Here is a 13975-nt window from a genome sequence, read left to right as displayed (position 1 = left end):
AGCTAAGCAAATTCCATTCAGCTCCTCCTCGGCTTGGCTTTGGGAGAGATTAGCTTTCTCTTATGAAGGCCCAACTCATTAGCCACCTGCAAAGTCGGCATAGCATAAAGCTTCAGACCTCCTCGACATTCTCCTGCTACTTACCCTGCTGTTTAAACGCAAGTACAATCGACTGAGATTGCCAGGTAAGACCGAAATCAGCTCTGACCAAATTTGGCAGTGTCGTAGCGATACCAAACGAAGATTCTTCCTGGCATTTTTGCTCGAGTTGGAGCAGCCGAAGCAAGCCATCCTCGCCTCTCGGTCAGCTGGGAGGTCTCACTGGAGAGGTTTTCAGGCCATTCGTTTAAGTATGTGGTTAATGAAAGAAGCAAAAGCGCAGATCTCCAAAGACGGCATAATGGAGGGGGGTGGGGCAATGTCAAACATTTGGCCTTTGATCAACTCTGTATATGACAAATAACAGAGAAACAGACACAGTAAAGGCATTTTATGGGTCTTTGGTGGGAGGGGGATAAAAATTAATTACAGCTGCAACCAGCCATACCATAATAAATGTGCTTCTTTGTCTTGAGAAATGCTCTTCTTTCAGAGCCTTTGACGTATAATTCATATTCTCCACAAAATCACTAGGATAAAAAAAAAAAAAAAAAAAAGACTCAACTCCAGATCGCAGTATAAAACCAGTTAAGGATTACCTCCCAAAGAATACGTTTCATCTTAATTTCATTTTTTAAAGAAATATTCCTCTCGCCACAGTGGCAAATATACCAAACACATTAAAATGCCACATAAAGAAAATATTCAAATTGCTTCAGTGAGTTTCCACTGACGTAACTGTCTTGAATAAATAAATCAATGTCTTTTCCATGAAATCAGCGGCCAGCTCCCACATGAAGAACGTAGGGAGCCAAGCAAATCTGTTTGAGCTGGAGTATCCTTGCCGCTTAAGTGATCCCAATATTATGTGCAGTTCACTGACTGAAGACGCGTGGCACCATTACAAGCCTGAAGACATAAATCCCTCACTACTATAGAAGGGGTTCTGTATACCATGAGGTTCATATACCATGGGGGGTTCTGTATCTTGGAGAGCAGGTTAGTCATTGAGACCTGGCCACAGATGTAAACAGATTAAATGACCCATGAAGATCTGATAATGATTGATGAATATTCCTACTGGAACACTTGTCAAAACAAATTAGCACTTTTAAACACGTTTATTCAACAAGGAAGAAGGTCAATTCAGGGCTTTGTGCACTTCTTTAAGTAGTTTGAAGGTATTATGTTTTTCTGAATCCAATGATTTCAGGCATACTTTTGAAGTCACAGAAGGGCACAGGTGAAGGGAAGAAAAAAAAAACGTCAAAACAGGATTAGACCGTGATTCCCTTGACTCCTTATTGCTACGTTAATGAGCCAAACCGAATAGAGTTCAAACCCCAAATATAAATACTTGGTCTACCGGCAAGCGCACACGGCAGGGCTCACCACTGGAACATATGGCCTGTCTGAAAAAGGAGAGATTGAGACAGCGTTACTCCATTTAATGCCAGGATCAGCTTTCAACTCGCACTTATTTCATAAGTAAATCCAAAATAAAGGACTTAGTTGCTGCACCTCAAATGACAAAGCGTATATCACAGGGATTTACATTTTCTCAAATGTGCTGGAAAGCACAAACTTAATGCTATAGCGAAACCACCAGCACTGTCTAGTGCATGTTCATTTGAGACCTCTTCAAGTGAAGACTGTGGCTACCTGAATGCTGAAAATGTACTTGGGAACAGAATTCCAGACTGTTGTTGGGCGGGGTAAGTGGGTGCATGGAGGGCTCTGTCAGCAGGCCCCAGTCAGAGCATTTCTGTCCTAGTGTGAAATGGTACACTTCCAGAATGTGGGGCATGTACAGACAGAATCTATGCAGAAAAACCGACAATGAGAATACCCATCCCTGACCCCATCTGTCACTCTGCTATAGATACCAGTGGGATGTTACTCATAAAAGAAGAAAAAAAAAAAAACCTATTTGTTATCCATCTCTTCAGCCACACAGACACACGCAGAAATGCAACCTGTGATTTGTACTCTGATGCTCACCTCGCCAGCGCTTGAGGCGTGAATGCGTGTGGCTTTTTTTTTTTCGAAGCGTGCGATCACATCATTTGTAACGTAATTAACTTTGAGTGCACTGGCATTTTTCTGACACCTGTACTTACAGGTCACGCCCCATCCACCGACTATATGATCTTTTCAAAAATCACAGGATTCATTTTCAAAAGCTGTGCAGCCAAATATTCACATGCATTTACAAATCCACATTCAGCAGGCCAAACCTAAAACGCTGAGTGCCAGAGACAAACATGCCATATGTAAATGAGCCTGAGCAGAATTCTGCAATGCCCTCTGGGAACCTCAGCTGGCCAGTCTTTTTCTTATGAAAGCCTGTTTCAACCTCAGATTAAAAAAAAAAAAAAAAGTAGTAATATGTATATAAATTTATATATAACAACGTTTAAAATAAGTGTCACATTGTGAGATATAAATCACAAAGTCACATGAGAAAAGTTCAGAATTGTGAGTCGCAATCAAAAGAAAAAGAATGACAGTTGAGATTACGAAATAAGTATTAATTTTGAAGTTGCAATCATGAGATGTAAAGACGCAATTGTGGGAAAGTTGCAACAACAAGAGAAAGTATGAGAAACAGGATCCAATTATGAAAAAAGTAGCAATTTTGAAAAAGTAATACTTTGAGATGGTCGCGAGTAGGGCTAGGCATGCGATTGTCACGTGCATTTCGTCAGTAAAGCCGGTTCCCCGATTACTGCTAAATCGCCATCACCTGCTTTCAAATGGAGCGCCATTTAATAGACAGAACCGTAGATCACTGACAAGCTACGCAATATCGCGTTCATTAACGCAGATGAATCGCCTTCGATAATGAACGCGATAGCTTGTCAGTGAACTACAGCTCTGTCTATTAAATGCCGCTCCATTTGAAAGCAGGTGATGGCGATTTAGCGGTAATCAGGGAACCGGCTTTACTGACGAAATGCGCGTGACAACCGCATGCGATATATCGCCCAGCCCTAGTCGCGAGTCATTTACAATCAATTACAATTACATTTAAAAAGCCAAATCTGAAGTCGCAATTAAGCGATTAAGTCGATATCTTCCTTCATATTTTTACTATAGATAGAAACAGGCATTCATGCTGGTCCTGGAGCAGTCAATAAGTAAAATGGAAGCTAGGCTCATTTTGCATTATTAAAAAAAAACCTGTCACTCAACTAAAAACAACATTTTTAAAAAAAATAATTAAAAGAGGAGAAAACCAAATGCAATTTCCCTACCCTTGATCTATGTCTAATTTCGTCCCTGCCACATTGATCACACCATGGCAACCAAACAGGAAAACCACAGAACCACTTCATTTGGATGGTACGGCTCTCCAGTGGCTTGCATGTTGGGCTCTGGCGAGACAAACCCAAAGCAATGAAAGGTTTATAGGCATTCCACTCAAGAGCAAGCCACAGCAGAGGTCAGACTCATATCCCCATGGTAAAGACGAGAAAGAGACATGAAAGCAAATCAAAGTTGTTGAGCAACAGAATACGTAAGTCTGGATACGTTGCATGCTATAGCTGTCATGTCCAAAAGAGGCCTTTATGGACTCACTCAATTCGTTCTTGCAGCAATTTAATAAAAAAAATAATAAAAAAAATTAAGCAGGAAGGGTGGGAGGTTACGTTTTTGAAAGCATTGCATTCTGTCTTATTAGGTGAGCTGTCGGCAGAGCTGCTTGCCTATTCTTCCCCCCTAGATGGTTCTCTATTTCTATTCTGAATTAGCAGAGGATGAAAGCATCACATCCTGACGACACCAACTTTTTGAGCCTCCTTCACTCCAATGCATCCTGACGGCTGCTTAAATTGCCTGTGGTATAGGCGGGCCCCTTTTATTTCAACCATAAATAGGATTGCCTCTTCTCTACAATATCATACAGTATAATTGGCATGGTATGGATAATAGCACAATGGTGGCCGGACCTTCTGACCTCCACTGTTCTACTCTTAGGCAAAACTTCCAAGGTCTTTATTTGGACAAGCCAAAGAATGGGCAGTAGACTCCTGTTAGCCAGCTACAATGTGAACCTCAAAGGTCAATAATGACTGGCTGTGTTACATTAACAATTATGACCCTAAGGGATTCAAGTAGGTGCTTAAAAGTCAGTGCCTAACTCTAGAACTTAACTCTGACTTAAAGAGGGTAAAGAATGTACAAACAAAATACTTGGAGAGACCATATTGCTAGAACCCTTGAGAACCTCTAGATACCTTCCTTTATGATTGAGTTGACTAATTAAAATCCTCAAGTTGTACCTCGTAGAGGAACCACTAGTTGCTGCAAGTTTTTGAAAGTTCCTTAGAGAACTTTTGCATATAGATTCTCCTAACAGTTCTTACAATCTGAGGAACTTGCTATCTCAAGTATCTGCATTTTACAGTGGATTTGTCTACAGTGACCATGAGGCAATACTGTGACACTTTTCAAACACTTGGGGGTGCTACTGAGAGCTCCATCTGTGGCAGTGTTTCCAATGAGTCTGTAGTTCCTAGAGCAGAAAGCATCATCCGAATATCACAACTCCCCCCTCCCACATGGAGATCAATGACATTCACAGTTAAAGTTGCTAAAGAGGATCTTTTCGTCGACTGAGAAACCAAAGACTGTTAGTGAGTTTTTGAAATGAGTGCATGCATAAGAACAACTCCCCTCCTTCACAGCTCATTTTGAGGGAACGCCTCCCAAAACTCGTGCACGAGTATTGGAACACGAGTGTTTGTTTACCCCCGGCATTCGCTGTGTCTTGTTAGTGGATTCATTATGTTGGACTCACCGCAGGTACCTCAATCTGCGGTTGTTACTCCTGTCTCCTGACAAAAACATTGCATGCGGCGCCTGTAGAGTGTGGAAAGTTACTGGAGCGCGCAGCCGCGCACGTCTCTCACAAGGAACATCATGGCAGTGATTGACAAGCCAGAGGGCCAATCGTTTACGCAATGATCGCGTAAACGATTGGCTGATGTTTTTAAGGCCCTACCTCGTGCACAGATGATGTATATTAATATTATTCCTTTCAGTGGACCTAATAAATAGTCTTTTATCAGTTAGTAAAGACAGTTTCAAGTAATATTGCAAAAATGTATAAAACAAAACATCCTCTTTAGCTCCTTTAAATTATAAACCGTAAACCCAAAGCATAGAGCTATGAGCCAGAGATAAGAGAGACAACATCATGCCGAAGCACTGTCAACTCAATTACAGCCTTGATCTCACCCACCCTTCCCTTTTAAATTACCACCTCACTTCCTGCAGGAACACTATTATTAAGCAGAGATAAACAGATACTACACAGTGTGGCTCAATTTCCTCTCTTACTGCCTATCTAAACAAGACTTTTAATGTCCATGTTGTGGGAATGGCTGGTCAACTAACACAATGGTGCTCCTCAGAGGATCCTGGGAACAGCTGGCACCGGTGGCCACCTCCACATGGTGCCATTTTTCCAGCACTTGACAGAAAAGACCTTACATACAGGCTGTTAAATGTCCAGCTCCCTGGCAACTGATTTGTTTGACAGAACAGCAGTGAATATATGCAACTAGTTAAAGGCAAAGATGCATTTTATAAACAGCACAAGAGCCATACAGCACAGTGGCACACGGCGTCCTGCTGCTTTTGATTTGAGTTGGTAAGTGAACACGAATGGCAGGGGGTTAAATACTGAACACATGTTCAAAGCTTCAGGAAAACTGAAGCCATACAGGATATTAGATCTCAGAGTATGAAATCGTCATTGACAGCAAGACGAAGTCTTAAATCTCAATTCCAAAACACAAAAATGATTCCAATGGTTGTTCTTCAAAATGTTTCCTATTTCTCCGTCTCTCGCGCACACACACACAGCTTAGAGTTCATGCTCTCTCATGGTCCCACTCTCACGGTACAGCTGATCCCCGGTCAAACTCTCTAAAAGACCGAACAGCTACTGAAACAATATTAGTGTTGGCAGATCCAAATCTAGAACTGCAAATTATTCATAACAGCTGCAGCAACTGTTTAGACTTTGACACAAAACCACAGCAATCTCTCAAAGATGCTGGGATCAAGATCATGTAGTATCCATTACCCAAATATGAAAATTCTGTCATTATTTACGCTTGTATCATTCCAAACATTTTTGGATCTTATTATATGGAAAACAAAAATGAAATATTTCTACTTTTGTGTAGAAAGTGAATAGGTATCCGGGCTGTCAAGCTCCAAAATTTCCATCCGTTCTTTACACAAAGCTATCATACAGAGTCTGTCATTCGGAAGAATATACAGTAGAGCATGAGATGAACAAAACACTTTCATGGTGCTGTTGTGATTTTGGAGCTCAACACCCCAGATCCACTTTCATTATGAAAAAGAGTGGCCAGGACATTCAACATATTCCTGTTTGCATTCCACAAAAGAAATTCATACACGTTTGAAATGACATGTGTTTGAGTAATTGTTTTTATGTGAATGGTACTGCCAAAAAGGTAAATGTCAGTGCACAAAAATGAGAAGCAGGCCTGTATATTTAAAACTAATTGCACCTAGAGCAAGTGATTGATGAAGAACTGTAACTGACAAGTTTACGGCACGGCTCTGCAAAGAACGAACTGGTCAAGGGTATTGTCTGCTTTCAAGGGTTGGAGATCATAAACAGTCTTTAGTTTAGACCTCAGAGCTACAACACCTAATTACATATGGCTCACGTAAAATAAATATGAAATGGAAAGCCGTTTTTGGCAACTAATGCAACCCATCAAGACTGATTTAGCAAGGTAATTTTTAACCGCACATTAAATCAAACCCACTTGTGCGTTAAATTGATTTAACGAAAGGTAATGTCTGCATAAGCTTCATCTCTCAAATGATTTTTCAAACACTAATGAAGTCACAGCCAAACAAATTCAGCTAATAAGGCATAACTGTACATCTACAGAAATGAAAACACACTGAACGAAAAGAAACAAGTTTCTAAAATCATGTCCCTTCAGAATCCTGCAGTCGTCACTGGTAATGACTGCCTTCATTGTAAAATCTCAACACTAGCGCTGATGTATTTGTGGTTTTCTCAAATGAATTTCAGCGTGTGAGTGAGTGAGTGATGTTGACATGGCTGATTAATGTGTGTAAATAAACATCATTCACACAACTCTGTCTTTGTGGCATTCCTGGCATCATTCTTCTGCCCCCCCTCACCCTTACAGCTGTACAGTCCCCTCAGCAAACACCTCGCGCTGTATACATGCCCGGCAGCAACATATTAATGCTAGACATCTAGTTCTTCATTGGCAGTTCTCCCCTTTTCGGTTTACTGGAGTTGAGTGAAACTTGTTGCATGGTTTCTTTAGAGGCACCCCTCTATTTGCATATGTTGCAACCTGGTCCAGGAGATCTTCTTTAAAACCACATTTCAAACGTTTCACAGATCAAACGTTCAACATATGCAGGAATCAGTCTGAAAAATTGTTTGTGCAGCGAATATATTGTCTAATTAAAGTTTGAAAGTCATAGATAATTTAGCTTGATGTCCAAGCACTTCTAATCACATTTATGTGAATTGATAATTGGCACGGTCTGAGGGTCATGATCTATAGTCAGATGTTCCTTTCAACTTTTCAGCATGACAGAAATGGCAATTAAATCAAGGTTTGCAAAAGGGGATGTCATTTTCATGTAGTCAAAATCCAATTACATGGTTCGTTAAAACTCTCATAACATGCAACAAAACATCTCAATAATCAGAAACCACAATTTCTCATTCAGAAATACCGCTCTATGAATCCAAAACCTGACAGCACTTCAGCTTTACATGAGAAAACCAAATAAGACAGCCAAAAACATTTAATACAGATGAACTAAAAATTCCAGACCCTCCAAGGAAAAACAGACTAGTTGGAGAGAATGAGAATCAGAAGTGTTACTACCTGGATATCAGTCTTGCTCATGGAGTTGATCTCTCTCGCTGTGGGTTGTTCAATCTTGAGCTCCTCAGAGTGTTTGTGGGGACCACACTGCTCCTGGAAGACAACCTTCCTCCTCTAATCCGTTCTCCAATGTGATGACACACACTAACCCCAACCATCTGTTGAAACACGTCCTCCAGCACTCAGCACAGTGGTGCGTCAAGACAAACTACCCAGTCCAATCAGAAAGGGTACTGGGTGGCTCTTCCCAGGCTGGAGGCAGGGACAAGGACATAAGGGAAACACTAGTCAGAGATGTCTAAAAACTCAAGCCACGGTAACCTGAGATTTAGAGAGAGAGGGAGGAGAGGAGAAGAGGAGGGAGGGGATTGAGAATGCGAGTGAGTGAGAGAGGGAGGGCAGCACGTCTCTGAACATTTATGTTGCCACTTGTAGCTCACAGGAATCCCATAGAAGCAGCCTGGGGTTCCTCAAATCTCACTCACGCATAGTTATAATACAGTACCCACTAAAGCAGAGAGGGGAAAAAAAAAAAAAAAAAAAAAAAAAAAAACTCCACAAAAAGAGAATGGTCAGTTAAAGAAAGTCTGGCATAGATCACAATGTACTGCTGTTTGCACTACACTGTTACATCTGCCCAACTCACACCTCCCTGTTATAAATCTTCAGCTGTCTCTGCAGCATTCCTGTCCTTTGCAATCTATTGCCTTAAGTTAAGCGAGAAAGATATTTTCCAGAGATAAGAGACTGAGCCAGGATCATTAGCGCCATTTAGTTTCATTCATTTTAGCTACTGTCATTTGCAATGCTTCACTGTAATTTATCTGAAGATGGAGTAAATATACTAATATGCTATTAATATATTTTATATTGAATTGTACTTTAGTGAAGTGTTTGCTTTAGGGTTAAAAAAAAATGCAATGTGCTAAATTCCTACAAATGTAATTTTTGTATTGATGGTTTTGAAAAACTTTCAATCAAAGTTAAAAAGTTTAATGTAACTGACTCTACAACTATTGTGTTGGTGTAACCTAGTAAAAGTTTGACATTATACTATATTATATTATACTATATTATATTATACTATATTATACTATATTATATTATATATTATTATATTATTATATACTTTTTTTCTTCATTATATCAGGTCAGTAAGACCATCCTGACATTTTTTACTTTTTACATTTAAAAAAATTCCAAAATGACAAGTCATTGTATGGATGCAGTGCAATTTTAATATCTTTTGGATAAAAAGATTGGATAAAAAAGGAAAGAAGCCATGCCACTGACCCTTTAGCCACCCAAGACTAGAAAAACTGTGAATATTGGTGCACTGGCAATTGAAAGCCAATCATTTTATTCTTATGTTAGTAGAAGGTCAAGAGAAAGTGACTTATCTTATGAAACTTCAGCTCAATAAACATGCTAACCCTGGTTCTGTGCTATCTGAGCAACTAAGTTCATCAGTTCAGGAAATGAAAACAAAGGCTGCTAAGTGACCTATTAGCATTCTTTAAAGCTGCTTTCACACCTGGTAAAAGTTTCAGTTAGCCCAGACCAAACTCAAACACTGATCAATCTTCACTTGTGACAAACCCCTTAAAAGCCCCAAATCAAACAAACACTGTGAGCATGTCATCATGGTCAAAGAGAAGACTAGCACGTCTTATATTCTTCAATACTTGATCTGTTTCACCTTTCCTGTGCTAATGGATGTCCATCTGGGAGAGATACTAGACTGATGACAGTTTCAGGAGAGGCTGGAAGGACAGATAAGAACCAGCAGATGGCAAAAATGTGAGTTTTAGCAAAGAATAACTTAACGCTTAGAGTGGAAAGAACAGTGTGACTCAGGTTTGATACCACCACACAGGTTTTTTCCTTCTACACATCCAACGTATAATCAAAAAGAGTCCAGTTTTTAAAGGCTTTCATATGCAACAGGACACAAACTTCCAGCAAATCCATCCATCACATCTTAAAGCCATTTGCATGCTATTGCGCGAGTCGCTCTGATCTATTTTCCGGCCAGCACGTTCAGCGGAACTACTGGGTGAAAACAGATACTTCCAACATTTTAGCAGGATTCTCATTTTCACTGCTGTTTAAATGCTCAGGATATTAGATTAAGAGCAACAAAGGCTATTTTCATCAGGGGCATGAAAACCCCCGGTTCTTGGTTCACATGAGGTTTGGAAAAAGGGGAATGAGATGAGGGCTTCAGGGGAAGAGCTCAAATTAGATTGACTGAATTCACAAAGTGTGACCCCACCCCCTTACAACTACACACTTAGTACATGCCGCACCTCAAACCCCAAAGCCAGCCCCCCAACCCCCACACCCAGATACTTCTAAAAGCCTTTGAGGAAGAAAAGTGGCAAAACAATCCTATTCTTTAGTGGACTCACTGATCACTGACAAGAAATGTCGCTTATTGTACCAGTAGGTATGGTCTTCGAAAACTTGTTAATCCAAGACAAGGTTTCCCACATTTTTGTCAGCTAAAACCACTCAGTCCCAAGACTAAAGTAAACCCATCTTAGACCTCAAGAGAGCCACAAGTATCTTTCCAAATAATAAGTGACAACATCTTTTAGAATATTTTAACTAAATTAATTTTATCTGAGTCATAGCCTTGTGGACAAGTGCTCCGAAATACAATGAAGCAGTGCTTTGAAGGTCCCGAGTTCAAGTCCTCTCTGCTTCCCCAATGATTCCTTTCTTGTACCATCATATTGAAATAAAGACAAAAAGGTTAGTCTTTAGTTGTTTTCTTAAATTACATATTTCATTTATTTCTGCCTAACAAACTCCCTGCAGTTTCTTTACAAACCTCTAAATGGGATCTGAACCAGGTTTTGCAAAAGAAACTGCAGGGGTTTTGTGAAAAAATGCTTCAAAAGTAAAAAAACAAAACTCTGCTCTAAGATATAAAACCCTTACAACACCTTGATGAAAAAAAAAACGGTATGTGAATCTATAGACTAAAACAATCGCTAAGGATCTCTGAACCTATGTGCTTGAGGCCTCTAGAATGGGACACTATGAACTGTTCTTGTGTCAGATAAGCCTGAAGACCCTGCAGGAGGTCACTTAGGCTGTGCAGAGCAAAACCAAAAAGTCCCCCTCCCAACACACAAAAGGAGGACACAGAATTAACCCCTGCAAGGGCCCTCTCCCGTCTACAAGCCTAAATGAGGCTCACAGGTGCAGCGAGAACCTTGTGTGTGTATATCAGCTAGAGGGGGGCCTACTTGGTTCATTTATCTCATTCATTATGCTTGGATGAGATTTAATGTCTTTGGGCCAAGGGGGAGAGAGAGAGACAGAGAGAGAGCACGAGCGTGAACAAGCTCTAAACATAAAATGACATTTGTGGTGTTGTCTTCCACGGACTCGAGTGCCAAAAGCACGCATGCAATGCAGTTGCGCTCTGGATCAAAGACTTTATAGAGTCAGCTGCCTAATGCTTTGACCTCTGCCTAATGCTCTGGTCTCAGCAAATAAGCCCACTCTCTCCTGAAATATCCACATCTTCATCGCCAACGTATATGAAATGGCTAAGCTTAAGTGTCAAACACAGAACACATCCCAAAGGGAAGACCATTTTCACTTTGAATGTACCAAAACTCAACAGCTATTCAGAAACTTCACTGAATGCCATTCATCAGACTAGGACATCAAGCAGATCACAAGGTAAACCAGTAGGCTAATTGCAAACTAATTGCACCACTTTAATTTCCCAGACAACTGTCACCATTGTCAGGCTCGTCAGCACCGTTCTTTGAGATTCAACATCAAAGCGGGTTGCTAGTTAACGCAATTATCAGTATACAGACAAGTGTCATGTGTCACTGGCTCTAATCAACCAATAACTATGGGGTGGAACCTCAATTATTAAAACTTAAAGTAATTTCACTGTATTATTACAAAGTGTGTTTACACACAGTCAAAATTACATTAAACCACTATTTGCATACCTGTCTCAAACTTTTTTTTCTTTTTCTTTTTTTTACTGAGAGCAGAGGGGGATTCATGCCTCACTGGAACCAAATAATTACCAATAACAGACCTGCTAATGTAAGGAAACTTCTCTAGAGAGCTATCACATGTTTTAACAGCAGTTAAACTGCTTAGCTAATGCTCAATGTACTTTTATTTCTTGACAAAACAATTCTGTGCTTCAGATCAGGGGCAGCTAACTTCAAGCTAATTGCCCACACATGTCCTAGATTGACCGCTCCGTGGATGGTTCCTTTTGCCAGAAAAATTAAGAGTGTTGTCAAGTACTTTCTTGGACGAAAGTAACTATAAATGCCTCCAGATCCCAAGCAATAACCATTTTCAGCTTTAAGCTGAAACAACTGTCGGAAGAGAGCGTTACTTTAGCCGTTAGGCTACATGGCTGCCATGTGCAATCAGGGAACAAGCGCATGGGCTACTTATTGACTAACACTTCAAACGGTGTATTGGTTTCATAGGCCCTCATTGCCTTGAAACCAAATATAGAAGTCATTTCCTCTGTAGTCTTTATCAGAACCATCATCTAGATCCGCAATATGGGCCCCTCAGTTACACTGGGCCAGAAAACCTCTGCATGGTTAAGTACATTAGCATTTCTGAAACACATTAGTGCAGCCAAGACATGTACAACAGTTTATAACATGTTTTTACTCCAATCACATTGGCAGTTCAGTAAACTAAATGACCTGAAGTTATTTTCTATAAAAAATATATAAATGGCTATAAATTCCAAACCATGACATACTTTATAAAGTGAAGACAATTAACCATTATCTGTGCAACATTCTTCCTTCCACTTTGCGGTTGGGTTCTGGTCAGGTTGATTCACTTCCAAACCCAGGTTGTCTTGACCATCATTTTGACGGACGACGACAATGATGTATTGGGTGAAAGGGACAGGGTATTGTCCAGACTGTCCTGGGGTTTGTATGCTCCTAGCATGCTTAGGAATCCCAAGATCCCTTGGATCCCTCAGGCTCTGTCACTGCTCAGCATCTCAGTGCTCAAGAAACAGTAAAGCACAGTGTGGCATGACAGCATGTGTAAATTATTAGCCCATGGGAGCCCCACATGTAAGAATAAAGTGATACTAATCTTGCATATATAGCAGATGGGAAGCAGCTGCAAGAGAGACAGAGAAAGATCCTGCAACATTCTTCCACTGCAGGAAAGGCACCTCAAGCAAGGGTCATTAGTGTGAACCACTATCTCCAATAGAACAGGCTTTGAATTGGTGCATTGTCAGAGTGAAGGGCGGAAGACAGAAAGGAATTCCTACAGGACACGAAAACTCCCATCCTCTAAGACTCTAGGAATGAGACGACATAAAAATTAGGTCAAATACAAACATTTTTATTTGTCACTATAACAACACTGAACGGTCACAAAATCAATATCATGAAGAATTGATAGCCAATGAATGAAGGCCAATGATATAGATACTAAGGAATCTTTCAATCTGTTGATGTTCTTGCAAGATAAAGCGTTACATGGTAGAATTAAACATCCACAAAGCCAAAGGGAGATGGAGTCATTCTAATTAAGCTTCACGTTAAATGACAGTCTTAATGTGACTGCAGACTGAAACCAGACTACAAGAGCACGAACTGAGCACTTATGACAGACAAAAAGTTTAGAGACACTCAGAGAAGCATTGTGAGATAAAGGAGAAGATAAACCCTTACTTATAACATTTCTGCAGCTTTACTCTTCTTTTTTTTCTTTTTATGAAATCATACATTAGCAGGTTATCAGGACTGACACCAGGCTAATGGAATCAGGGCACATTTCCTTTCTTCCTTTCTTCTTTTCTCTTTCTTTCTTTATTTCATGTCCAGCCAACCTTCCTTCCCCAGAAAAGACCTTTGACACCTCATGAAAAGTAAGAGTTACAGACCTTCATGTGCATATTTCTG

At 40.3% G+C, this 13975-nt stretch overlaps 1 protein-coding gene across 4 annotated transcripts in view; it reads right to left on the bottom strand.

Moving 5' to 3' along the window:
* The window catches only part of sulf1 (sulfatase 1), a 100724-nt gene that overhangs the window by 38029 nt on the left and 48720 nt on the right, over positions 1 to 13975 (bottom strand). The window contains exon 1 of one of the 4 annotated variants that reach the window (XM_067377296.1): positions 8034 to 8276. The exons of 1 other annotated variant lie outside the window; for it this stretch is intronic. The gene's annotated coding sequence lies outside the window, so the exon portion shown is untranslated. Of the gene's footprint in view, positions 1 to 8033; positions 8277 to 13975 lie in introns of those variants that run through there. 2 more of the 4 variants (XM_067377292.1, XM_067377295.1) reach the window with 2 other exon arrangements.

Source organism: Chanodichthys erythropterus, chromosome 23 (genome assembly GCF_024489055.1).
Source record: "Chanodichthys erythropterus isolate Z2021 chromosome 23, ASM2448905v1, whole genome shotgun sequence".
NCBI classification, from domain to species: Eukaryota; Metazoa; Chordata; class Actinopteri; order Cypriniformes; family Xenocyprididae; genus Chanodichthys; species Chanodichthys erythropterus.
Note: the sequence above shows the minus strand (reverse complement) of the source record. Positions and strands in the feature narration are given on the sequence as shown.